At 46.0% G+C, this 26541-nt stretch overlaps 3 protein-coding genes across 6 annotated transcripts in view; 2 read left to right on the forward strand and 1 right to left on the reverse strand.

The window, feature by feature from the left end:
- The window catches only part of LOC125758740 (zinc finger BED domain-containing protein 5-like), a 159671-nt gene extending 153374 nt beyond the window's left edge, over window positions 1-6297 (forward strand). Inside the window, exon 2 of the mRNA XM_049416347.1 lies at window positions 6184-6297. The gene's annotated coding sequence lies outside the window, so the exon portion shown is untranslated. The remainder of the gene's footprint in view (window positions 1-6183) is intronic.
- Window positions 1-26541, forward strand: part of LOC119393770 (zinc finger protein 425) — a 169642-nt gene that overhangs the window by 138477 nt on the left and 4624 nt on the right. The window lies entirely within an intron of this gene.
- The window catches only part of LOC119393773 (palmitoyltransferase ZDHHC23), a 155746-nt gene that overhangs the window by 108361 nt on the left and 20844 nt on the right, over window positions 1-26541 (reverse strand). The window lies entirely within an intron of this gene.

Below are 26541 nucleotides of genomic sequence, written 5' to 3' on the forward strand. Positions count from 1 at the left end.
CAGCACCAGTTGTTGGGCAGCAAAGTGAGTAATCGTTGGGCATGCACTAACGATATGCAGACAATTAAAACGTGATTTTTTTTTCAGACTGAGCATTTCCTAGGCATGAAACATGCACCACAAGGTTTTTTGGAACACCATTTCAACAATCCACATCGACTTATTATTTGCCTGTAGTGTCCCTTTAAGGAACTAAGCTAAGGCTTTAAAAAAAAGACTAAAAGGAAAATGCTGTTATAATAGCTTTGAGGCTAAACTTTTCATTGTGGTAACTGGCAACAAACACTTGGTTTCAATCATTCAGCCTCTAAAGCACAGCACAAGATCACAGTGATTTTGTACAATCAAGGTCATCTTGATCTGGTTACTGGATTAATATAATAGTGCTCTCAAGCAAACAGTTCGCTTTGTGGCACTTGCGATAGCCCTGCTATGTGATGTGCCACCTACACAAACAACATGAGATGAGATACACACCATACGTGAAAGTCAAGTTCATGCCACATTTTGATGAACACCAAGTCCAACATACACTGCAGAAAGCAATGCGTTATACATTTGTTCACGAAATGAATAACTGGAACGAAAAAAAAAAAAAAAACTCTGTAAGACATTACTAACATGCAAGCAATCGTAAGTAGGAACTCATTTGCAGTTATGAAAGTTGCGCTCTAGCCGCATGCTGAGCAACCAACCGATATGCTTGAGAGAGTTTTTATTTTTCATCCCATTGCTAGCTTCCTCGAGTCCTTCATGCAGAAAAAAGGGAAAGAGAGAGAGAGAGAGAGATCGAGCACTTTCGCATAGCACACGAAACTAAGGTCAGGCAGAGCTTTCAGTCAGTAAGCCGTTAGTATGCGGGCTGGATCGAGAATTATGGCTGAAACTAGAAGGTTAATGTATTCTTCGGGAGTCAGCTAGCCCATCGAATGACCTTTGCAAAGCCGTACATGTCTGATTCGGTAGGTACAGCTCGCGGTGTCTGAGGCAAAACCTGGTTCAGCGAATAAAGCTAGTCGTCTAACAAGACACCTCACGTTGCGGTTTAAAAGCACGCACTTAGAGGTGTGCCAGAAACCACTCGATTCGCTTCGATGGCACAGTGTGAACGGAGGCTTTATTGGCGTTACCGAGCAACGCCAAGGAGATGAAACCTTTTTTTCTTTTCTTTTTCTCCGACGGCGCCCGATAAGTATTGCCGAAAACGTTTGAGAGACCTCGCCGACGGCGCTCTAAACTAGACGGCGAAACAAAGTGTAAACAGAGAGCAACCGGTTCTGCCACTATACAGTTAGACACATCACAGGGGAAGGGACGAAATGGCATATTTTCGTGCATTCGGAACGCTCGTAAGGATGAAGAAGTGCGACATGCAGTTCGCAATAAGACGATCCCAGCTGGTAAGCGCGAAAGCGACCAGCCGGCGAATGCTTTCAGTACTGGCTGTTTGATGAGCGTCGCTGGACGAAAGTTGGCGATCTTCCGGCTCCCGGGGTTGTTGCAACTCTCCGTCGCTCATTTAGTTGCGTTGAACAGAATGGTGTCCGCAGATGCAAGTCGCTGTGCATTCACGTCTGAGCTCACTAGCGGGCGGCGAATTATTAATTTAGCCGTTAAATCAGCGCCTTAACGCGCTCATACGTGCCAGCCTGCATAAGCGCAGACGCCATGGAACAGCGGACAACAAGCAGCGCCGCTTTCGGCCACTCTTTGATAGCGACATATTATAGTAACGTTTTTGCCGCAAAATATTTCGATATTAATTATCGGCGTATAAACACTATCGTTACGGTACGTACTCAGTTTGCGGTAAGTGCGGAGAGAAAAAAGAGGAGCGCCAAACAAAACCGGAAACGTGAATTCGTGTATTTCCGTCCTTCGTTCGCTTCCATGTTCGATCTTGCTTGACTAAAGTTCAAATGTGGATTCTCACATACAAACTTGAATGTTTACCGCGGTTTTACGGCTGTAGGATTATGGCGGTGAGCGTTTGATTCGATCGTTTAACGCGCTCGATCTCTTTTCTGCGCTAACGTGCACTGAGGCGTGCATTTTGCTAGATGGACTCTGGAGTTCCGAGATCGTGTTGCTCTCGCTGTTAGGGTCGATCTTCATTTCAGCGAACGCCCGCGTGATGCTTTTCTTCGGCACGCGATTCCGTGGAATAGCTCACAGATCAGAACACGACAATACCGCCGAGAGACTGCACAGAAAGCCTAGAGATCGTGTCTTCTCTGCTCTGATCACTGGCTGGCGTCTCAAGGCGCCGCATAGCCCGCCTCTCCCAACGTTTTGCCCGCGCTCGGGAGCGAAAAATTTCCATCTTCCACAGTCGGTAATGTGTGTTCGGGCTTGTTGGTGAAACATTGGTGAATCGCTGCGCACAAAGACGTAGGGACAGAAGAAGCGAGATTACTGACCAACGCTTGCGTGTTCTTTCGTTTCTTCTGTCCCTTTCTTTATGCGCTACAATTCAACCAGACAGCTCATTGAATCTAGACAACAATACGGCCCATACATTGCGATATTTGTGACTTACGTACTAATTCCTGTTCCTCACTAGGCTGCAGAGGTCGTCGCCTCGTGTAACGACGACGATGAGCTGTGTCCGGCGATGTTCGTTGAGTCCCAGCTGGACACGCCGGACCCTGAAGTCATCGACAGGGGGAAGCTACTCGAGAATCTACTTACCATATCGAATTGTGAGCGCATGCTTCTTTTTTCACGTGTCATGCTAGCGTAAATGATCCGCAGTCGACGCCTTGCAGTAGTAGCGTTCTTTGTTGTATCGCAGGTTTAAAAATAATAATGAATAAATAAAACATGATCAAGCATATTATTTTACTCTGGATGTTTTAATCCGCGTAATTAGAAAGTGCGCGCGAATATTCAGCTTCCGACATACGTTTGTGACGTAGTTGAAGACTTGCTGTTGTCAATATGCATATGACGTGCGATACCTGTCATATGCATTGTTGTCAGTACTGGGTACTGACGTCGGTACAGTATTATCTACTTTCAAAAAGGAACACCAAGTCGGTGAATTCCTACCGATTAGCAGCCGAAATTTGGCATGAAGGCATGCAGATTACATTCTTTGTTTGTATGTTTGTTTGCCTACCTCTATGAGACTTGGCTTGGCACATACAGTAGAAACTGGAGTTTCTTGACATGGTTTTCGGTTGCGAAGGACAAGCAAGGACATATTACTTTGGGTGCACCTTAGTGCTTCTGCTGTGCTTTGTCATGTTTGTGCAGGATTAAACATTCGCTCAGTTAAAGTGTGCTTGTCTGATAGCAAGGTTTTAAACAGGGTTCCTCACGTGGCACATTTTATGCTCTATTTGTTTAGGCCATGAGAAACCTGGAGATTGTGCCGTAGAGCCTCGAAAATAGCGCTAATTTTCATTAACTTACCATGCATCTGTTCGCAAACACATGAAGTGTTGCCCGACCAAACAACCGCAAGGTCAATAAATGCAGATGACTGCAAGAAACGAGAGATATGAGAGCCTGTCTCCCCATGTCCTTTGCTTTTTGGCCGTGAAGTTGTTTGTTCATTGCATCCAAGTGCGGTAGATGTGTATGAGGAGGCTTTTGTACATTACAGCTGCGTCATTTTGTAGCAGTGAAGTGACTACTGCTTTTGGGTTTTTGTGGCAGCGGGGACGCCGGTGATTCAGGAGCGAACGGAGTACCCATGCCCCCTCTGCCGGGGCACATTCCGTGCCCTTGGTGACCTGGTGATGCATGAGTGCCCCAAGGAGAAGCCACCCCGGTCTCTGCTCACTTGCTGCTTCTGCAGCTTTGCCACTGAGCAGACTACTATATTTAGGGCCCACCTAGATGTAAGTACTCTCTGCTAAAAGAATGCAACACATTCAAAGGAATACTCGTTCAAAATACTTCTCTCTTTATTTTTTTAAGGGCATATGCATTTATATGCCAGTGCAACGAGAAAACCGTTGGTCCATCCCTGTGTCATGTAAACGATCATCACCACTAAGAAATAATGAATCAAAATAAATTTTCTTCATGGGGCTGGATTTGAACCAGGGGCTTTACGCTTCGAATGTGAGTGTCTTATGCACTCAGCTACACACCCGTGCTTGCAGAATGTCAACTTATAAGAACCACATGAATGTGTTATACTCGTGGTGGAAAACAAATGTAGAAAGAGACTTTCTTTGAAGCATTGGTTAAATTTTGTGGCAGTGGAATGAAAGCCCTCTTTAGCATGACATGTTAAGCCAACGCAGAGGATTTTATGCATCAGCAAAATTTAGAGGTTGCAAAAATTGAATGCCAAACTCGCATTTCGGTGGTCACAGGCTTCCATAGGGCTGTTATAAGTAGATGAATGCTAGAAAAAGAGGAAAAAAACAAAACATTCCTTTGCCACCCAGAAACAATGTTCTAGGAAACACTGCAGCTATTCAATAAAACTCTGCGCTTACGCATGACTTAAACAACTCCCAAAAGTGATTCTGTGAGTAGTTTGTTACCTTTGTTTACACATATGTCCACTCAATTATACGAACCATCTCTTCCCTACGAAAAGGCAAAATTTTTCACTCGTACATTGGCTTTTTTTGCTGGTTAGGTGTTGGCATTAGCAGTGGACTGTATGAAACTGACTCGCCCACATTCCTGTGTCAGTCTGCCTTTAATGTCCATTCATTTTAGTGAACAGTGAAACGATCTGTTCTTTCTTTTTATTGCCAGTTGCACATCAAGCCGTCGTTGCGGTGTGGCCACTGCAACCACACGTTCCCGAATGAAAACGTCCTGCTACAGCACCTGCAGCTGCACGGGTCAAGTTTGCCACTAGAGCCCCTGGCTGCCATCAATAGTACGTCGCCATACACTGCCTACTTGGCCCCCCAGACAACTCCCATTCTGGCTAACAATAACGGCACCCTCTGCGTAATCAACACGCCCACCTATGTGGTACCAGGTGAGACCTTGTAGCAGCTCCTTCCAGATGACATTTTAAAGGGGCACAAAGAGAGAGATTTTGAACCCTTTTGCTGTCACTGCTTACCTTCTTTGATGATGAATCCTTACCAGCTCAGCTTTCTGTTATTCTAAGCTTCAGATCACAGTGTTGATCTTAGATCACAGTATGATCTTGTCTTCAAGCTCTGGTTCATGATAATGTGCTCTGGATTTCTTAGTACTAGAACAAAGTTCTCTGACTAACCGGCAACAATGTCTCTCACTGTTAATTCGTGCGAGCAAACAGTTGACGAGTTGCCACCTTGGCTGGTGTTTTCCAGTAGCCTTATCTTGGCTCATTGTGTGCAGTGCTCGAAGACTACCACTCGAGGTACACATGCACATTGTGCAACGCTATGTTCCACCGACTGAGTCTGCTGGCGGCACACGGTCTCAAGCATTCCGAGTTTCCAGACATCCACATCCAGGAGAACCTCCTGCTGCCAGGCAGGGGCTCGCAAGAACCATTTGGAGGTAAGTCGCCTCGGCTCGAGCTCGACCAGGATGTGCACTATACTACCTAAGTGCCACAACAACCTTTTATGTGATGCGATTGTGTTACCTACATAAGTGCTGCAAGTCGTTAGAGATGCAGGAATCCGTCTTAACAGCAGCATTCAAGTGACAGAAGAGTTCAGGCTCGAATACTTAAAGGAGCACTGACACCAAAATTTTGCATCTTGTTTATTGTGTTGCGATAAGTAGTTAACGATCGACTTATCATCGCTGGAAAGCTCGTTTGCTCGAGCGCGCATCCGTTATTATCTGGAGACTGTTTTATAGCGCCCAGTCGCTGTTTCGGTTTCAGAGAGTGCCGAGGGAGGCAGGACCCAGAGTGGGGGCTATGTAAACATAGCTGGCTACGTGAGCACACAAAACCGCATGCACATGAGCACCGCGTTGACAACTCTTTTCAACGAAGGCTTTCTGGGTGCTGCTGCAATGCCCTCTGAGGCATTGTAAATATGCGTGACCCCCAAGATGCACTGCCGAGGCAAGGACATCAGCCTTTGTACTCCCGTGCAAGTCCCCCTTCTTTCCGTTGAAAAGGTCTGCTAGGAGACAGCGGGAGAGAGCGCCCGCAACAATCGTGGCAGCCAACACAAACTCGTGACGCGACGCACACTTTAAACGTGATTTTAAATGTTCTAGGCTATATTATCTAGGCTTGTGCGAATATTCGAGCACTTCGAATATTCGAACGAATAATACAGTATTCGAATTCGCTTCGATTCGAATTTAAATTATTGAAAATTTCGAAGTATTCGAAATGAACGAATAGGTGTATATTAGTCCGCTTGTAACCTGCCTGTAAAGGTGGTTTCACTGCATGGAAGGGGTGCTATACCGTGAACACCTTTTTCCAGGAAAAATCCGCACTGTTCGCTTGTAAGCTCCTTTAAAGGTGGTTTCACTGCAGTGGAGGAGTGATGTACCGTGAATACACCTTTCCAGGGAAAATCCGCACTGCCGCGAAGCCCCACTTCAAGGTTAAATGAACATATTACCCTCACATCGATTCATCATTTTTCAAGTTTAAAAACTTGTTATACCGGCTTATATGCTCCAAGTATAATAAATTTTAAAACGTAACATATTTTACAGGTTATCACTTGCATTCTACTGAAAGCCAAATCCTGCTACTATTCAAAGTTGCTTCCACTTCCTTTGAACCAAAACGAATGACATTTGCACATGCCTTGTTACATTAAAAAAAGACGTTGCGCAGGTTGGTTGAGTCATGACAGATATGCTCGTTTTTCTTTATAGTATGTGATATACGCTATTCGAATTCGCTTCGAACCTAAAATTTACTATTCGCACAAGCCTAAATTATTATCCGTTGATATTTCGTAGATGATGCGCGTTTGTCCACACAATCCATCACACGGGTTATCTCGCTTTTGAAATTTGTGTCAGTGCTCATTTAATGCTTTTCAGTCTATTGTTGCGAGGGACCCGACAACGCAACCCAGCTGCAGTGGTCTGCTGTCGGGCACCACATGCTCCCCAGATATCACTGAAAGACTTAGGCATAACAGCAACTGCAAAACTAAACATCCAACGAGTTTTTCTTGTAGCCATTTTCTTTCGCAATGCTCAAAACTGCCGAAATATTTCTAAACCACGAAGGGTTAAATGCAGAAAAGTAGGCTTGTGCAAATAGTAAATTTTAGGTTTGAAAACAAATTTAAGCGAATAGTGATTTGATCGAATAATTTCGAATCTAATTCGATTAGTATATATCATATATATAAAGAGAAATGAGCATATTTTTTATGACCCAACGAACCTGCACAATATCTTTTTTTAATTGAAACAAGGCATGTGCAAATGTCATTCTTTTGGTTGAAAGGAAGTGGAAGCAACTTTGAATACTAGCAGGATTTGACTTTTGGTATAATGCAAGTGATAAGCTGTAAAATATGTTGTGTTTTAAAATTTCCTATACTTAAAGCACATAAGCCGGTATAACAAGCTTTCAAACAAAAAAAAACTGATGAATTGATGTGAGGGTAATATGATCACTTAACCTTGAAGCGAGGCTTCACGGCAGTGCGGATTTTTCCTGGAAAGGCGCATTCACGGTATTGCACTCTGCCACTGCAGTGAAACCACCTTTACAGGGGAGTTACTACATCGATTTGTTCATTTGAATACTTCGAAATTTCCAATAATTTAAATTCGAATCAAAGCGAATTCGAATACTGTAATATTCGTTCGATATTTGAAGTGCTCGAATATTCACACAAACCTACAGAAAAGCATTACAGTGTCTAACTGATGTTCAAGCGAGTTCCATTTGATAAATATAGACATCATATGCAGGGAAGACTCACATTATGCACTTGCAGTGTCGCATGTCAACATTGCCAAATCCACTCGCTTGATATATATGTGGCAGCATCCGCCTTCTACACAAATGCTCTGCAGAATTGTCAATGCAGTGCCCAGTCAGGGCTCTTGTTTTGAAAGTTTAAAAGTCATTACAAGCATACTTGCTGGACCAGAACTTGTGCAAACCTGCCTAAAATGCTTGACACCTCATCATGGCTTCAGTAATACATATCTCGATGAGATACCTGCATGTCCTCAGCTCACATGGTTTGTTGTCTGTGGCTGCACACTATGCGTCTGCTGCATCAACAATATCAGCAGCCAGATTTGCCACTGAAGGCAAACTGCACTGAGCCACCTGCGAGCAGCTGCATTGCTCGCAGCGACCAGTTGTCATGATGGAACGGGCAATTGCATAGACAGACATGCAGACAACAGCGTGCTTGGGCAGCTATGCTCGTGCTGGAATTGAAATGCTCTTCACTAACCATTGAGGCAAATTATAGTGACTATGAATGAACATCACATCACCCATGTGCTGCAACATCAAACTGTCTAAACCTTGGCTCTGAAGCTCACTTCCAGAGCCAAGTAAACAACCTTCATCCAATGAAAGGCCAGCTAGACTGACAGGACAGCAATGTGTACACATCTCAAGAGCATTATGCCCTATCTAGTTGCTGCTCAAAGAATCAACTTTGAATAAGATAGGCACAAAACTGGCACACACTCGCTTTGGGCAGCTTTTGAATGGACTGCCAATATTATTGGACGGTGTTGATGCACACCTGCTGCTGATTTATTCTGATTTACACTCAAACCTCGATGTAACAACGCAGATTTAACGAATTATCGGTTATAACGAAGTAAATGAAAAATAGTCTTGTCATAGCTACAGTGTTAAAATAATTGTTTATAACAAATTTTCGGATTAACGAAGTTATTTTCATGGCAGCTGTGACTTTGCTATAATGAGGTTTGAGTGTAAGCCTGATTTGTTCCCAGTCTATCATCTCTTCTGGCCAGTGATGCCAACTGCAGGAATTTATTTCTAGATCTAGGGTTTCTTGTACAAAATCAGGTATTTGATGACTTTTTAGCAGCACGCGGAAGTTTCTTGAAGATGGCGAGAGCTGCTTTAGGCATACTTCATTACTGTGCTAATATTGGCTGCTGTTGGAAGCAAGTGTAACTCATTTCCATTTTGATTCTGCACTCTGTGAAACACTACAATTCATGGCAGTCCACATTTGCTTATATTTTGCTTTTCCAAAAGTGACAAGCAAAGCATCGGTGTGAGACGTGCACCTGACTGTCTGTGCAGCGCTCATGTGCTCTCAGTGCTGCGTTGTGTTCACCCACCCGGTGGCCCTGGCGGCCCACTCGTGTAACTGTAAGGGCGAAGAGAGCAGCGGGACCAACGCCTCTCTTCTGGCGGGGCAGCAGAACACGTCACCACTGCAGCTCATTGAGCAACAGCCAAACCAGCAGTTGCCCCAGCAGCTCTCTCCAGGAGTGGCCTCGAGCCCCGTGCGGCTATACTGCTGCCCGTACTGTCCCTACACTTCCTACCTGCTGGCCAGCCTCATCAGACACAAGGAGGTCCACTTCTCTCACCGTTGCAGTGAATGCTCTGTTCGGCTCCCCACAATGCTTGCCCTCATACAGCACAAGCAAAAGGTGTGAACGTAGAATGGTAGCTTGGGCTAGTTGATGATTCACTATCGACACGTTTAAACAGCGCAAATTGAACGAGGACAGCGGAGAAGCAGCGCCTGTGTTGTCCTCTCCTCTGTCATTCAGTTTATGCTGGGCAAACATGTCGATAGTGTGCATGTATTCGTTTCTTCTGCCAGCTGTCTAGTGGTCATGTAGACAGTGGTATGAACAAAGCAGTAATACAGTAGAACCCCGCTGTTACGTTTTGAAGGGACCGTAGGAAATAAACGTAAGAGACGGGAAACGTAAGAGCCGAAAAACAGGAAAAACGGCAAAATATTTAGTGGTACAGAATTTTATTTCAATTCTTACGAGCAGCACGAAAATTGGCGCGCTCAGCCGCGATCTAGTCGATGGATAGAAACGTGGAGCTTAGGACGGCCTTATCCACAGAAATGTAATCAACGTATGTGATTTTTTAACACCAACAGCTGTAGGCATGAAAAAACTAAGCACACGCAATCACGACCGGCGCGGCGAGTCCGACCGCGAACCGCACGCACGACCATGCGAGCTCCAACCAGCTCGAACTCCTCCGTTCTCCGACAAATAACAATGATGATGAGTCTACGCCAACGCGATGGCAGAAGTGAATGCCAATCTCGAAGGCCTTGCTTTCGCAAGCAATTACGTCAGACACGCCATGTTTGTGCAATGCAAATCTCAGAGGCTATGCTTTTGTCAATAGTAAATGCCAATCTCGAAGGCCTTGCTTTCGCAAGCAGTTACGTCATAGACTCCATCTTTGCAATTTGAATCTCGAAGGCCATGCTTTTGTTTGCATCAATTGAAAGATTCTGTTGCTTGCGCCTCATCAGCGGCTAATATTACGGTCAAACGAGGCCAAGCTGCGTGAAAATGCGCCATGGCCACCCTCTTTGGTAGTCACTCGGTCGGCTCCGGGCGCACTTCGCGACGTATCATACGGGAACGGTCCGACAGTTACGACGTAACAGCGGGGTTCCCAATACATTGTATCCTATGGGAGCTATGCCGGGACCGGCGGAAAACGACGTAACAGCCGGGAAAACGCAGCAGTGAGGAACGTAACAGCGGGGTTCTACTGTAGTTTTCATGGTGAACAGCAATATGGAGAAACAAAAGAGACGAGAAAAGAACAGGATGTTTCACTTATCCTGTCATTTGCCATAGCATAAACCAACTATCCTGGTTTTAGTTGGCTCCTTAGCCTGTGACTTAATTTGCAAAATACTAGTGGCACTGATTAGGGTTTAGGAAAAGGGGACATCTGTTGTGGAAACCGTAGGACACTGTAACTATCAGTCTATGTGGATAGATGTGTTATCACCCAGCAGAAATTAAGCCATTACCACTCGCTTGGCCATCTATGGGCTGTCTCCCTCTCATGTAGTCAGCAGGGGGCAATGTTGCTTGGCTTCAGTGAAAGTTACTGGAGGTTGCCAGTATCTAGTCATAAAATGGGTTCTCTTCTTTGGCAGCAAAGGTATATAGTGCTTAAATGTTGGAGGACTGGCGGTTTCTCACGTATGCTGTGCACAAAACATTCCGCACTTCCTTGTTCAAGACAATGAAAAGAAAAATGTCAAGCTCTTCTGCTATCTGTTACAGCCAATGATGAAGTTCCAAAAGATCTCCTACGATTTTCTTAGAACGGAGCTAACTCACAATAATGTGGATATAATGATGGTGGTGAGAAGGAAATACCCAAAATCATTGGCTGACATGACAAGTTCGCTTTTAACGATGATGCACAGGGGAGAGTACAAGTGTGTAAAACTAGTAAGGGTACGCATGAAGTCATGACAACCACAGATCTCTCCACTTGCTCCATAGGGACCATTCCATGTTCAGGATGTTTTCTTTGTGGTTTGTCTCTACTTTGTGTAAATTCTCATACTAGTTAGGTAGTGCCTTTGTTCACAGTCTTTCATTGAAGGGGACATTAAATGCATTTTGGCTCAAAGCAATCTTTCAGAGCTGTTAGTTTTGCAAATTTTATGGTAATTACAGTTTGAATGCAAAAAAAGAAAACAAAGGGCAAACTATGATTTCTTTAATAGCTATCTCATTGCACTAGCAGCTTACCATGTCTTGCCTGCTGAAATTAGCAGATATGACTAGCCATGGCATTTCAGTGTTGTAGACTGCTCTAATTTTAGGTAAGCAGCAATCAGAATGGGCAGTGCTAAAACCCTGCCTCGAACGCTTCAGATGCACTCCGGTGCTTCTGCATCAGCAACTCCGGTGACACCAGCCCCACCAACAACCCAGTGAACAGTAACGGTCCTCACAAACGAGGGCGGCAAGGAAGACGCAAGAGGAGAGTAAGTACGACGTCGTTACGCTATTAATGAAAGCCAGCAGATAATGAAGCCAAGGAAGGTATAGGGGACGTTAATTGTACTGTTTTAAGTGTATTGTAGTAATTACGATAAAAGATGTGAAGAAAGTTAAGTGGATGAAGAAACAACTTGCCGGCGGCAGGGACCGAACCAGCAACCTTCAAATTACGCTCTGATGCCCTTCAGCCACTGTAGCTCAATTGGTAAGAGCATCGGGCGCGTAATCCGAAGGCTGCAGGTTTGGTCCCTGCCGGTGGCAAGTTGTCTTTTCGTCCACTTACTTTCTTCGCATCTTTATCGTAATTACTACAATACACTTAAAACTAGAGCTGTGCGAATAGCAAAATTTTGGGTGCGAAGCGAATTCGAATATTGAAGTGTGAGTGCGAATCAAATAGAATATTTTTCCAATACTTCGAAGTAAACTTGCAGAAAAAAAAACTTAGAGAGGATTCCTAAGCATATTCTTATGAGATAGCAACATGAAAGTGGTTCTTTTCGCTAGGCTGATGAAGCGCTGGCGAGGTGGTGTTTCATAGTTGTCTTATCAAGAATGAGGCAATGTAGAGCCGCCGAATTGTATTAATGTAAATGATTTGGTGCAACCCAAGTGTTGCCGACAACACTTTACACATGATAGGCAACGATGCCATTTCCTCAGCCTCTCCTCTTTCAACTTCTCTGGAAGCCTAACTGATGTGGCGGTTAAGGGTGTGCTCCTTTCAAGTCCGGAGTTCGAAATCTGCCTCATAGACGTCGATATATAAGAACATCTGAAATTTTGGATGCTAAAAAGCTTCGGCTTCCGATTTTTCAGACTTCCTGCCCCAATTTCATGTCCAAAACAGCATTAATTGAGCCCCCACCTCTACCACATCTTCATCTCCACGTTGGAACCAGCGTTTTCTTGAGTTAATACATTGCGACCGTAGCAGAGCTTGAAAGGCAGCTTTGCCGCAATACGGGGGTGTGATGAGGTGAAGCATAATAAAAATCTAGGGACCACTTCCGATCGGACGTTGACTGTCTCTTGGCGAAATTCGACCGTAACATAGCTTGAAAGGCAGCTTTGCCGCAGTACGAGAGTGTAATGTGGTGAAGCATATTCAAAAACTGAAGGGGTCACTTTCAATTGGGCGTTGATTGTATTTGTGTTTGGGAAGTTCGAATAGTTTGAATAGTAAAATTCCAGTGCGAATCGAATCGAATGGCAAGCACTATTAGAAAAATATTCGAAATTTCGAATATTCGCACACCCCTACTTAAAACAGTACAATTAATGTCCCCTATACCTTCCTTCGCTTCATTATTGCTGCTGTTCGAGGTTGTGTTAAACAAAGAAACGAGCCCTCAAAATTCCTTCCTTCCTTCAGTCATTATGTTATGTGCTTTATTGCTGTGTCGTTGGGTCAATTAAATTTAAAGGGGCCACGACACCAAATCACCAAATTTTCGATCACAATCTGTGTGGGTTAATCCTGGTGCATTCGCAAATAAGCTGGCAAAAGTTTAGCGCATTTGGTCGAGCACTTAATTTATAATTGGATATTTTTATAAACACGTGATTGGCCTGAGAGTCGGGCAACACTGGCACACTTGCGAGCCGGGACGTAACCAGCAGCTTGCTGTGTGAGCATCTGATCTGGCGAACGACATTGTTCAGCGGTCAGCTGCACGTGAAATCGAGATATTTTTAGCTTTCTTCAGCTTGGAACTGAATTTGAACGATTTGCGGCAATCTAAATTTTGGTAGAAGACTACTGCTCCATTCCATGCAGCGCATGACATCACGGACGCCATGACAAACGGCAGGCGCTGGCGGTGGGTGGGGTTTGCAGCCGTCGACATCTAGGGCTTGTTTTGCACTGAAATATTCCTCTACATTCCACTTCTCATATGTATAGGCATATTAGACCCTCAACTTTTTTTTTTCGTTGAAAACCACAAATTATTGGGTGACCCTGTCATGGCCCCTTTAAGTTACCGAGTTGTACTCATGTGAGCGGTTCTCTTACATGATGCCATGTTTATTACCAATAGAGTTTCATTCATCAGCCAACCATCCTTTTACTAAAATGCGTGTCTGTCATGAGTGACATTCAAGATTGTTGTTAGATGTTGTGGACAGCAGCGATATAATCCGCCTGCTCATGGTACAGCACGAGCTAGAGCATTTTAATGTGACCTCGAACTTTTGCAATTGCTTAATTTTGAGCTTTTTTTTAATAATACCATATTTTTTCTGTGTCGTGTGCATGTTGGAGGGATGGGTGGGAGTGCTTAAATTCGAGTATGTGTGACAATTAACTGAAGTATACATTATTCTTTTCCTTTATGAAGTTGAAATTGACAAAATGGGGCGCATATGGCACTGCAAGACCTGCGGAGTTAGTCTGCGGAAAGGTGCTGAGGACGTTGCCACCCACAAATGTACAATGTTCCGGTGCCTCACTGCACGTTCGAAACTCACAAACCAAACGGTCTCAACATTACATCAACTTTGCTCATACATTCAGGTGAGTGCACCGTTATTCCACATCACCAGTAGCCGCCTCTACTTGCAAAAGTTACTAGGAAGTTCTATCACCTCTGAAAGTATGGCTAGCATTTAAGTGCACCCGTGCACACGTTTCAGCAGTGCAATCTGAACTATTATTCCGTCAGTGTGGGGCATGTCATAATGTAACTATTCCTTTGGTCTGTTCTGTTCCTTATCGAGCCCTATTCACAGCTGGATGATACCTGTAGTAACATGGGTGAAGCACAACAAAGAATACCTTCTGCTATTCCTTTTTTGTGCTTGAAGGAATAGAATCTACTACAATGTTCTGATACAGACGTTATCTCTTCCAAGCACCAAAGCACTGACTCATCATGACATGGCTTATGACCTGTGCACATTTGCAGTCTTAATGCTCTTTCACATCTTCGCTGGCTATGCAAATATTGCAAGTCAAAACTAAAGGTTGGGGTAAATTTTTGTCGCACCTGACAGTGAGTGCACTGGGTGTTCACTGCGATCAGCGGTGCACTGTTGTACTGTTTAGTGCACTGTTAGTACTGTATTGAATAAAAATAGCGATGGGTGAGTTGGTTTATGTTCATGGTGAAGATCAGCAGCGCAAAGCACTCGAGTGCGGAAATACGGGTAAGGCAGGACTGAGAAGGCGAAATAATGATGATGTGTTCATTCATCAGTCTTCGCTTCCTCAGTCCTCCCTTATTCATATTTCCTCTTCAGCACTTTGCACTGCTCATCTTCACCATAGAAAATGAAGCTAATCAAAGGCTTTCCTTAGAGTCATTGTCTGTTGGTTTTAGTTGGCTAGTGTCTAACAAAGAAACGAGCCCTGACCTAGTTTCCTTTCGCTCATCTTCACCACAGTACTGTATTGCTCATACCTTACTGGCTATGTTGCGCAGGTGCCAGAGGTGTTGGAAAACTTTTGTGACAAAACAGGAGCGCACATTGCATTGCACCTACTCGTGTCCGGAAAGGCCATTCAAGAATGTCACCGAAGACGACATCCCACTGGCAGTGCTCATGCAGCTCTCAGAGCGAAAATCCTACGAGCAGCAGGACCCTGTCCCCTTCCAAGAAGCCGTCTGAGCATTCTTCTGGACACCAGTCTGGAAACACTTCACAGGACAGAAACGAGCACCAACCCGAAAAGGACCCCGGGTGTGGAAGCGTATACCAGGAAGAGGGGCCGCCCGCCGAAAAATAGACCTCAGGTACAACCATTTGAAAGTGCTGAAGCAATCTGCGGTGCAGTTTCTGATGCAAGTTGTTGCAGCTCAGTGTATTGGCGCATATCAGAGTGATCTCGTACTGATTGTCGGGCCCAATCCTGATCAAGACGATCACGATCCACACGTTGCAGTTATGCTCCTTGATTGTGATTTGGCTGATGTCTGCGCCCTCTAGCTGGGGTGTGCTAGAAAATGCTAAAAACAACAAAAGTAAACATAGCCCATTAAAAATACACGCAAACCTCGATATAACAACATGGATATAAGAATTATTGGTTATAATGAAGTAAATGAAGAATTGTCTTGTCATAGCTACAGTATTACAAATAAACGTTTATAACGAATTTTCGGATATAACAAAGGTATTTTCGTGGCAGATGTGACTTTGTTATAATGAGGTTTGAGTGTATACAGAAATCTCTTGATAAGCAAGGGTATGCTGAAAATTTGAAATGTCCAAATCATGCATACTTTGCAAATCGGCAGTTAAAGCCATGACCCCAGGTAGTCTTGAAAGCTGACAATCAGCAGACTACTGTTAGCTTATCACAGTTCATCATGACAACAGAAATATTTTCTTGAAAGAGGGTGCTTTGATAGTACTTTTTTTTTTTTCAGGATAATACGGAAATTAAGTCGGTGCTTTGGAGCCACTAATGACACCTGGTGCTCTTGAGCTCGCTTGAACTCTATCAAAATCACTGGATCATGCAGCAGCGATAACCATCAATTCTAGGGATGGGCAAATAGTAAACTTGAGGTTCGAAGCGAATCCGAAGCGAATAGTGATTTGGTCGAATAATTTCGAATCGAATACAGTGGAACTTCGATTATACGTCCCCCGGTCCTGCGACGACCTGCGTTTTACGACGAATTGGCTTGGTCCCGGCAAAACCCCATAGAAATAATGTATTAAAAACCTCAATTGTACGACGCAATTTTACGCCGGCCCGCCTCGTACGACGCTTTGCTGGACTGTCCGAGAAAAAAAAGACCTACGATGACGCGGGCTGGCACGCAAACACACAGCGGCCGGGCGAAAAAAGTCGGGAAACCGAGGAACGAGTTCGTATCCGCGCTGCCACCACAGGGCCTCTTCAATTTTTCGACACGCGGTCGGCCATAGCTAGCCAGAGCCAACGTTGGCCGGAGCCAGCCGGAGCGCATTCGTTTTGTCGCATTGCACTGCGCACTTCCGTTGTCGCCTTTTTTTTCTCTCTCTCTCTTTTGGGTGGTTTTGTAGTGACCGTTGTGAGCAGATAACATGGCAGATAATCTCGAGCTCGCTTTCTAGTATACGATAACTTTCACTACATTTCGTGCGTTATACCGGACGTGTTGAACGGCGATGTTGAGCCAATGTTTGCGACAGCCGCGGGAACCGGAACTCGCCGCTGTCTAGCTACCAGAGGGCTGGGGCGTTTTAGCCGCTCGCGATTGGTCGAAGCTTGCAAATCGAATAGGCCTACTGCCGTGCTGCCATTCAGCCATTCCTTCACGTGTTTGCCTCATCGGTTGGTTGTGCTGCGCCGCAGCTGCTGTGTCCACGTGCAAAATTTTCTGTGTTCGGTCATTGGTGTGCGAGGAAGCTTTCGAATTCTTGGTTGCGAGTGCTGCGTCTCGCAATGTCGCGGAACCGAAAACCGCTGACGCTCGGAGAAAGCTTCGCATAATCGAGGAGGCAGAGAAGCGGAACGGAGCAACAAAGGCCAGCATTGCCCGCGACCTGAACACTCCCGAGTCGTCGCTGAAAACGATCCTCGCGAAGAAGGACAGCATCCTACTAAATGCGGCAAAGTTCGGCTGAACAGGAAGGCCGCGAAAGATGGCAAATATGCTGCCATGGAGAAGGCCCTCGTTGAGTGGTTGCGTCAGGCCCGCAGTTCAGGAATCGCCGTGGATGGCGCAATTTTGAAGGAGAAGGCTGGACGGTTGCATTGCGCTGCGGCTCGCCGGTAATTGACGACTTTAAAGCCTCCAATGGCTGGTTGGATCGCTTTAAAAAACGCCAGTGGAGTTGTGTACAGCCGCTGCTGTGGAGAGAGCGCGTCAGTCAGTCCGACACTGTAGAAAGTGGACTGCATTGCTGCCGGATTGATACGGGAATACAAACCGTCCGACGTGTTCAACGCAGACGAAACTGGATTATTTATAATATGCAGCCAGAACAGACATTGGCATTCAAGGAGAGAGCTGTCATGGGGGTAAGCGAAGCAAAGAGCGTCTTACCGTATTGCTTTGCGCTAATGAAGACTGCTCTGAAAAGCTTCCTGCCCTCGTGATCGGCAAGTTTGAGAAGCCGCGATGCTTCAAGAATTTGAAAAGGCTGCCGTGCCAGTACACGTTCAACCGGAAAGCCTGGATGACGGCTGCTATGTTTTCTACACATCTGCAGCAGCTGGACTCCAAAATGGGGGCTAAGAACAGAAAGATTCTTCTTCTGCTTGACAATGCGCCATGCCATCCATCAGATATGTCGCATTTGAGAAATGTGAAAGTTGTATTTCTGCCCCCCAATTGCACTAGCCAGCTGCAGCCACTTGACGCTGGCGTCATCAAGTGCATGAAACAGAAATATCGGAAGTTTCTGGGTGCAGCGTCGGCTGGCGGGCATGGAACGCAAGCAGTTGGATAAGAAGCTTTCTGTGCTTGACGCAATGCACTACATTGCTAGTGCATGGGACGCAGTCACGCCAGAAACTATCGCCAACTCCTTCAGGCACTGCGGCTTTAATAGAAGTGGTGCTTGTTCTACCAGTGAAGCTGCACTGCCTGTTGACGATGAACCAGAGTTCGGCAGCCTGGAGCTGCCTGGATCTTTCGCGACTATGTTGGTGCCGACGACGACGTTGCAGTGTGCAGTGAAGTGTCGCTGGATGACATTATCGAAACTGTGCGTCCCGACACTGCGGGAACTTCCGACGAGGAAGAGATGGACGACGCTGCAGAGGCTAGCGTGTCCGTTCCGACTTACGCGGACGTGTTGTGCTACGTCGACCACATTCGGCGGTTTGCTTGCGCACGCGATGAGATCGGCGACTTGCTGCCAGATGTTGCAGCTATCGAAAGAAAGCTGATGCGTCGTGGCTGGGCAAACTCTCAGAAGAAAATCACAGATTTTAAAAGGTGAGAAATAAAGGTTCGTTCACACCTCCGATAAAATGCGTGGTTGTCATTTTTCAATTAATTTAATCTACGTTCCTCGGAGCGTGCGTACGTTGTGCCGCGGACTTTCTTAGGCATTATGTGCCCGCTGTTGTGGGGCAAAAATGACCGTCACTGCCTATCTCGGTTTTTCGATTATACGACGCCCGGATTATACGACGATTTGCGCGGTCCCCTGAAAGTCGTATAATCGAAGTTCCACTGTAGTTCAAATAGTATTTACCGCACACTATTAAAGGGGCCCTGCACACCTTTCTTAGTTATACAGTCGAACCTCGATATATCGAACGGCACGGCGATCGCAAAATAGTTCGATATATCCAGAATTCGATATAAAAAATCACGTAAAAATGCGTCAAAAACTTGTGGAAAACAACCAACGAACCAATCGTGGTGCAGTAAATACTCACTTGAAGATTCAAACAAAGTATTTATTGTGTTGGCTTAAAATACTGAAAAAGAGTAGCCTGCTTTTTGTTGGCAATGGCGTGTTTGACGACTGCGTCCTCAACATAGTCCAGGCAATCCACAAGTGAAAGGCCGGTGCCTTCAATCGCGCTGCAGTGGCGGCGCGCAAGGGCCGAAGCGGCTACGACCTCAGCTGATGTCGGGAGCGGGGACCATCAGCGCTTGCGGGATCCACCTCGGCAGCGTCTTCATTCGGCTGCTCAGCGGTAGCTTCGGCGACGATCTCTACATCCGTTAGCTCCGCCGTTGTACCAGTGCTCTCGTCACCTCCAACGAAGCCTTCGATGCACATGCTTTGCGGCTCCGCACCAACAAAGCTCTCCAGCCTGCTCCACGTTTCGGCGAGCTCGCTTTCTTCATCTGCGCATGCCAACCCAGCTTCCTCGGATTCTTCCACTGATGCTTCGTCAGCGCGTCCCGAAGCCCGCATGCCGAAAGCAGTTGGCTATCGTCGACTGCTTGACGTCTTCCGACGACGCCTTGAGCATTTGGATGGCGCCCAAAAGATCGATCTTCAGATCTTGGCCCATCCGGAGTCTTACAAGCAAAATGTCGATCAGCCGACGCTTGTAGATAAGACTTAAATGTGCGGATAATGCCCTGGTCCAACGGTTGGAGCTTCGAAGTGGTGTTGGGCAGCAGAAATACCACTTCGATGTTGCTCAGCTGGGCGTCGTGTGGTGTGCCGTGCAGTTATCGACGATAAGGCATACCTTCCGTCCCTGACGCACCAGGTCCGAATCCCACGCCTTCAGCCACTTGAGGAAAATATCCCTCGTCATCCCCGACTTCTTATTCCAGGCATAAGTCACCGGAATATTGGGGCAGTTCCGCATGCACCTCCGGGTTTTAAATTTGCCAATTACAAGTGGCCGCAGCTTCGTGCTCCCATCCATATTGGCAGCCAATAGGACCGTCACACGGGCCTTGCCTTGCTTGCCCCCGTGGCACTTGTCCCCGCGAGGTGTCCAGCGTTTGCCCGCGGAAGCATTTGCCAGAACAGGCCCGTCTCGTCAGCATTAAAAGATTTGGCTCGCTCATACTTGGCGAGAACTTTGGGCCACTCATGATCAAGCCACTTCTGAATTTCTTCATCATTGGCGTCCTCACTCTCTCCCGACACAGTCTTCCCGACAATGTTGAAACGAGTCTTAAAACGTTGTAGCTAACCGTTACTCGCACTGAAATTCTCGACGCCGAGAATGAATGCAAGTTCCTTGCCTTCGGTTGCAACATCGGCCCCGATGCAGGAATATTTCGGGCCCTTGCGTCCATGAACAACTTGTGGAGAGACTTCTCAACATCTTCAAAAGCAGCTTTGCGTACACGCCGCGCGCCCGAGTGCTGACTCTTCTCGGCCTTGGCCTTTATGTCGGCTTTGTTTTTGAGCAAGAGTACTCAATGTGCTCCTTGGTATGCCTAACCCGTCTGCGACGCTCGACTTCTCACCATTCTCAACGCGCTGGATTGCTTCCAGTTTGCTGCAAAAGTCAGGGTCGTCCGTTTCTTCGCGTCTGCAGCCATCGCTACACACACCACAACGCGCGGCAGGCCTAACACACGAGCACAACAACGACCGATGCGACGGATGCCTGGCGATACTATGATACTATCAAGGAGGATCTGGTGCAACAAGTGCAGTGCGTCGTTGCTGCAAGGCTGCGGCGTGCGTATGCCGCTACGTTCAAGTGGCGCACCTCGGCGCCATCGATGTGTGCAGCAGTCGGAAACGCCCACCGCGCTACCGCTATTTTCGAGAGTTGCGGGAAAGCTCGCCGCCTGTCAATGGAGCGCGGCGGAAAAGCTCGCCGCCTGTCAACGGAGCGCGGGCGGTTTGGGGTGCAGAGTTCGATTATCCATCATACGTCAAACTTCGTTCGAAATAAAAATTAAAAATGCATGTGATTTCCCACTGATATAGGAACCGTTCGATATAGGCAATATTAGATATGTCCGTGTTCGATATCGAGGTTTGACTGTATTGGAATAGTCTCATTACTGACGTATGACTCTTCACGATCATATGCCGCAAAAATTTTTCGAATCTGTCAAGTCTAAGTGGTGTTACCAAATTATAGAGATCACGTTCCGCAGCTTTCTCCTCAACTCAACGCGCGAGCGTGCGGAGAGCTAGGCAGCGAGACGAGGAAGGGAGCGGCAGATGAGCGATGCTCTGCCCAAGAGCGCCGGCGGAAATTTTTTCATTTTTCTCTCTGACGTCTGGGCGCAACCACGTGGTCTGTGCCGCCACTTCCGGTCGGCTTGCCGTCGTGTCTCGCGAGCGGAGCCGATCGCACTGTGTATCGCGCGTGCTTGAAAACTGCGCGTCGGTTTGGTAATGTTGGGTGTGCACCTCGAATGCCGTAGTGTTTTCATCGCTTTGCCAACCATGGAAGCAAACCTGCGCGCTCGTTTGGGAACGAATGACAGCCGAGATCGGTTTCGGCCCATACTCCGATACACCGCCTCGTAAGACGGCACTGGCAGAGAGCCCCGAAGCGCCGCCATTACGGACGCCAGCATTGTTATCGGAGACACGCTGCGTTCCGTGCCTCGGTCGGTCGTGAGAACGTGCCAACGATGCAGTTCTCAGCAGACGAGGCAACACTCGAACGGCTGCCACTCTCAACGGCAACCGGCGATGGTCAAAAGCACAGAAATATTCACGTTTTCGGCACTGCGCATGGCGAAGAAAACGTAACCACGCAACTAAGAGGCAGACGAGCTGTCGGTGGAGACCGGAAGTGCTAATATAATGTTTGTTTGGTGTTTGTAACGCGATAACAGAATATAACATACATATTATCTACTTATTGAACTCAAAATTAACAACGAAAGTAATAATGAGGGTGTTATCGTGATTATAACATCAGCCAATGGTGGAACTGCCGACAATCGCGTCATATTTTGTGGACTAATACATCATTTGTCGAGAGAAGAGGGAGCGATTTTCAGCTGACTTTGAGAATTATTGTAAATTCCAGGCCGTGCGCATCGCTATAATATTGGCTCGCGTGTTCTCGGGAGCCTCGACTACCGATCGGCAACGCTTTTTGAGCATGCTCGAAAAGTGTTGCAGGGCCCCTTTAAGAAAAATGAGCATTTTCATCATGACCCTTGCACAATAGTTTTAAGGATTGGAACTAGGTATGAGTGAATGTCACGTTTTTGGTTTGTAATGAAGTGGAAGCAGCCTTGAACAGTATTCAAGATTTGAATAGCAGTAGGGTTATAAGTGAGACGTTACAATTTAAAAATACTATATCTTAGTGCATATAAGCCCATATAACACGCTTTTAAACTTTAAAAAAAAAAATGTGTACATTTAACTTTGAAGTGTGGCTTCACGGCGGTGCAGATTTTCCCTGGATGGGTGGTTTCACGGCACAGCAACGAGACGCTGCAGTGAAACCACCTTTACAGGGAGTTATGTGTGGTCAAATATATAGATATATTCGTTCATTTCGAATACTTCGAAATTTCAAACATCTAAACTCGTATCGAAGTGAATTCGAATGCTTTAATATTCGTTCGAATATTCGAAATGCCCGAAATTCGCCCATCCCTAATCAATTCCAATAAAGAAAGCTGATCTGGATAGGGTCTGACAGCGATTATTAATCACCACATGGTACCAGTGTTATGTACAAGATGAGTTGCATGCACCTTGGCAGCGTCGAGCCTGTGCTGCCAAGAAACTGCCAGTCCAGTGTCCTGCGAGCAAAGAACTGCAGGAGCAAAAGTGCCAGTCTAGTATTTTGTTACATATCCTGTTTCATTGGGTGGATCTAATGTTGCATGATATCAACAAGAAACACCGAAAAATTTTTCCTTAAGTCTGATAATTTATCATGCAGGTGTTCTTTACATTATTGGGTTTGACTAGCACTCGTAGCAGCTTAAGTGTGGGATGAAGGCCATTATATCAATATTTCATCTATGGTACTATGTGTATGGTGCTACCATGGAGCAATATTAAAGAATGGACGACTTTTACAAGTCTTCTTGTTGAAATGTTGGCTCCAATGACATTTCCCCATTCGACGAGCTTTAATCACAAAGCGAGTGATGAGGTTCGACATCACCATGCTTGTTCGGAGCACTAAAACAGTAATCATTGTTCAACATTCCTGTGTGCCAGGACTGTACAGAATCACGAACTCAAGTGATGTTGCATTTGCTCTTCACAGGGGACATTGACAGTTCCGCAGCCAACCATGCAGAACCCAAAAGCTGTTAGCAGGAAACGTGGGAGACCCCGAGGAAGGCGGAAATAAGGAGCCTACCTAAGGTGAGTCTAGGGGCACAGCGTCAGGAAATTTTCATTCAGGGGCAGGAGCCATCACATGTAAACATTGTGGTGTGTGTAAGAGTGTATGTGCATGTTACGCTTGCTTTAAAAGCAAGCGTAATACAAAGCACTCAGATGAAGATGGCTCTCCACTGCAATAAGCTTTCAGAAGGGCACAACAATTACACTTAGTGGATGTTAGGTTATTTTTCCTGCTTATGTCAGCAGCCACACAAAAATTTTTTCTTTTAAATGAAGGCAGGCACTGCAGGTCAGTGTATAATGTCGGTAACCATTAGAGGGAACATTCTTCGAGAGGTGTGTCAAGGATGCATCACAAAACACCGGCAATATGCTTGCATATTTGCTGTAATCTTGTATGTGGGGCGCTTTTCAGAACAGTATAACATAGCCAAGAGATACCAGTGAGATACCTCCTGGCTATGGTCACTGTCTCTGCGATTAGCTGGTGTATACGTACAAGTCATCTCCGAGATGAAGGGCATTGTGTTTCCATTGTGCTCTAAGTTGACATTAGTTGTGAGCAAGTAGAGTTAAGCAGGTCATGTAATGCATAAAACTGGCTGTCTATAGAGTGCAATAGAATGAGGACCAAGAGCAAAGGAATGCAGTTACGAATGGCAAAGTATTAGTGCGATGACATGACAGTTTGGAGGCATATTATGAAGGCAGCTCACGCAAGATCAGGAAAGCTGAAGGCTCTCTCTTTTAAGAGGCCTTCACCTCACAGTAGACTTATAAAGGAGTACTAAAAAGATGCTGTAGACATGCCGCTGTATTGCATTAATGAAGACCAAGACCTCTAAGCTCTAGGAAAGTCACTGAAGTGCACCTGGACGCCCAAAATAACTTGCTGATAGGTGTTTCATTAAGCCATGTTCAATAGCCAAAGGGTTAGTGTCACGAAGCATATGCTCGGTTCCGACCAGCCGTAATCACTGAGCAGCTATGGCATTGAGCAGCTATGCACGAGGCAACGGTTTCTATTACTGGCCACAGCAGCCATGTTTCAGTGAGATTTTCTATTACCTGTTTCCTTGTCCTTGTTTGTTGTTAGTGTTGAACTCAAAAAGTTAATTTTTGTCTCACTCTAGACCTTTGTAAAACATTAAGATCAGTTGGGCTTCTTTGGTGTAGTAATTGTAACATTATTATAATTGCACATTACAGTATTAGTGCAATAATCGGATTCAGTGTTTAGAAGATTCTGTGCTCTTTGTACTTCAAAAACCTTTGGCAGGGCCTTGGAGCTCCTTGCATACACTTGAACTTTTCATCTCTGAAACCTGTCTGAACCCTTAAAGGCCAACTCCGGCGATTTTTCGAGGTCAATGGATGTCAATGAAATTCGCTGGGTACGTTCCTTTGCACGTTTCCGTCATTTATGCCAAATTACAGGCTTGAGACATGCGCAGGTTGGTTGCAAATGAATTTTAAAGATTGTCTACAAACGCCCTCCTGGCTTCCCACAATTATTGGCAACATTGCGTCTGTGACGTCAGTATTGGTAAGGCGGCGGAAGTGGACGCAGCCGAGGGCACCGCTAACTTCGGCGCTTCGGCCGCTACAGCGAGCGTCTGCTGGCACAAGGCGACAGACAGCGTTGGTTTGGCCGGCGCTTCGCTGGTCGTCCCGGCTGTCACAGTTTTCATACTCCGCGCCGGCGTGGACCGGCACGCCTTGCACGACTTCCGGTTCGTCGTAACAACGTCTACGTCATACGTATACAGTACACTCGGTTGGGTTTCGGTTTCGGTGTTGCGCTTTTTAGCTTATTAAAATTATTCTCCAATTTGCCGAGTATTTTTGCTATCGGGCCCTGTAACAGGAGCGTCTCAGGAACATAAAAGCACCATTACTTTAACAGGGCCAAAAAATCGCCGGAGTTGCCTTTAACAGAGCATCTCATGGAGTCACGCTACTTCAACTACCATAGTAACTTGCACACTACCCAGCACTCGCAGAACTAGCCACTGTGGCTACCGGCTGTCACAACACCAACATTGCCTTCATTTAATCTCAATCCAGAGATTAAGTTGCCTGCCAATTTTCTTTTCCCTCAGTTTCCGGACTGAGCTGCTTCTGGCCCACAGATCAGCCGCTTTCCCTTTGCTCCAAGTCTGCTGCCATCATTTTTCAGAACTCTCAACAGGGTTGGCATCACCAGTGCTGCTCGAACACTATATCTTGTGATACGTTGAAAACCCCGCCTGTTTTCCCCTCAAGCTTATCAGAATACGTCCATCACGAGCACTCCTTGTCAGCGCACTTTGAAAGTGAAGGCTGCTATGTGCCAGCACAGTTTGGTAATAATCTGCAGGACACGCCCGCTGGGTGCTCAGCAGTGCAGACCCCAGGCATTCCCTCGGTGTTGTGGGTGGCTAGCTCAAAACCATTTTCTTGTGCTTTTCCAGTCGTAGTGGTGCTTCCCGATACAGTCCACAGGGGCATTCTCTAAGCATAGACCTTGTGTGCATTGATTGGATAGTGTTCAAGAACACCCGCCAATCGTCACTGCAGGGACTCAAGAGCTCTATCCATCAGCATGCACTGAAATGCGGTAGTCCACTCGGTGAACTCTTACAAAAAAAAAAAAAGAAAAAAAAACTCCCATGTTTGCTGCTTACTGCTTCCTTGTTGATATAAATAAACTCGGTGACCTTTGTAGTTAAGTAATTTTTCTATTCACATTACGCAGAGAGAGAGGGGGGGGGGGAGGAGGGAGGGAGGGAGGGAGGGAGAAGGGGCAATGCCGGCAACCTTGTCAGTGTGCAACAGCAAGGGCCCTCGTGATGCATTTTTTTCAATGTAGAAACAAAAAAGGAAGTAATAGTGAATATGTTGTAGTTTGTAGCATATCCTAAAGTCTTACATGTGTTACTGTTTGTTGATCTGTCCAAACCCATTGCATTTGAGGTAAAAAGGCTTAATCAAAGATGACCTTTCCTAACACCACCTCTAGCA

This window comes from Rhipicephalus sanguineus, chromosome 5, assembly GCF_013339695.2.
Source record: "Rhipicephalus sanguineus isolate Rsan-2018 chromosome 5, BIME_Rsan_1.4, whole genome shotgun sequence".
NCBI classification, from domain to species: domain Eukaryota; kingdom Metazoa; phylum Arthropoda; class Arachnida; order Ixodida; family Ixodidae; genus Rhipicephalus; species Rhipicephalus sanguineus.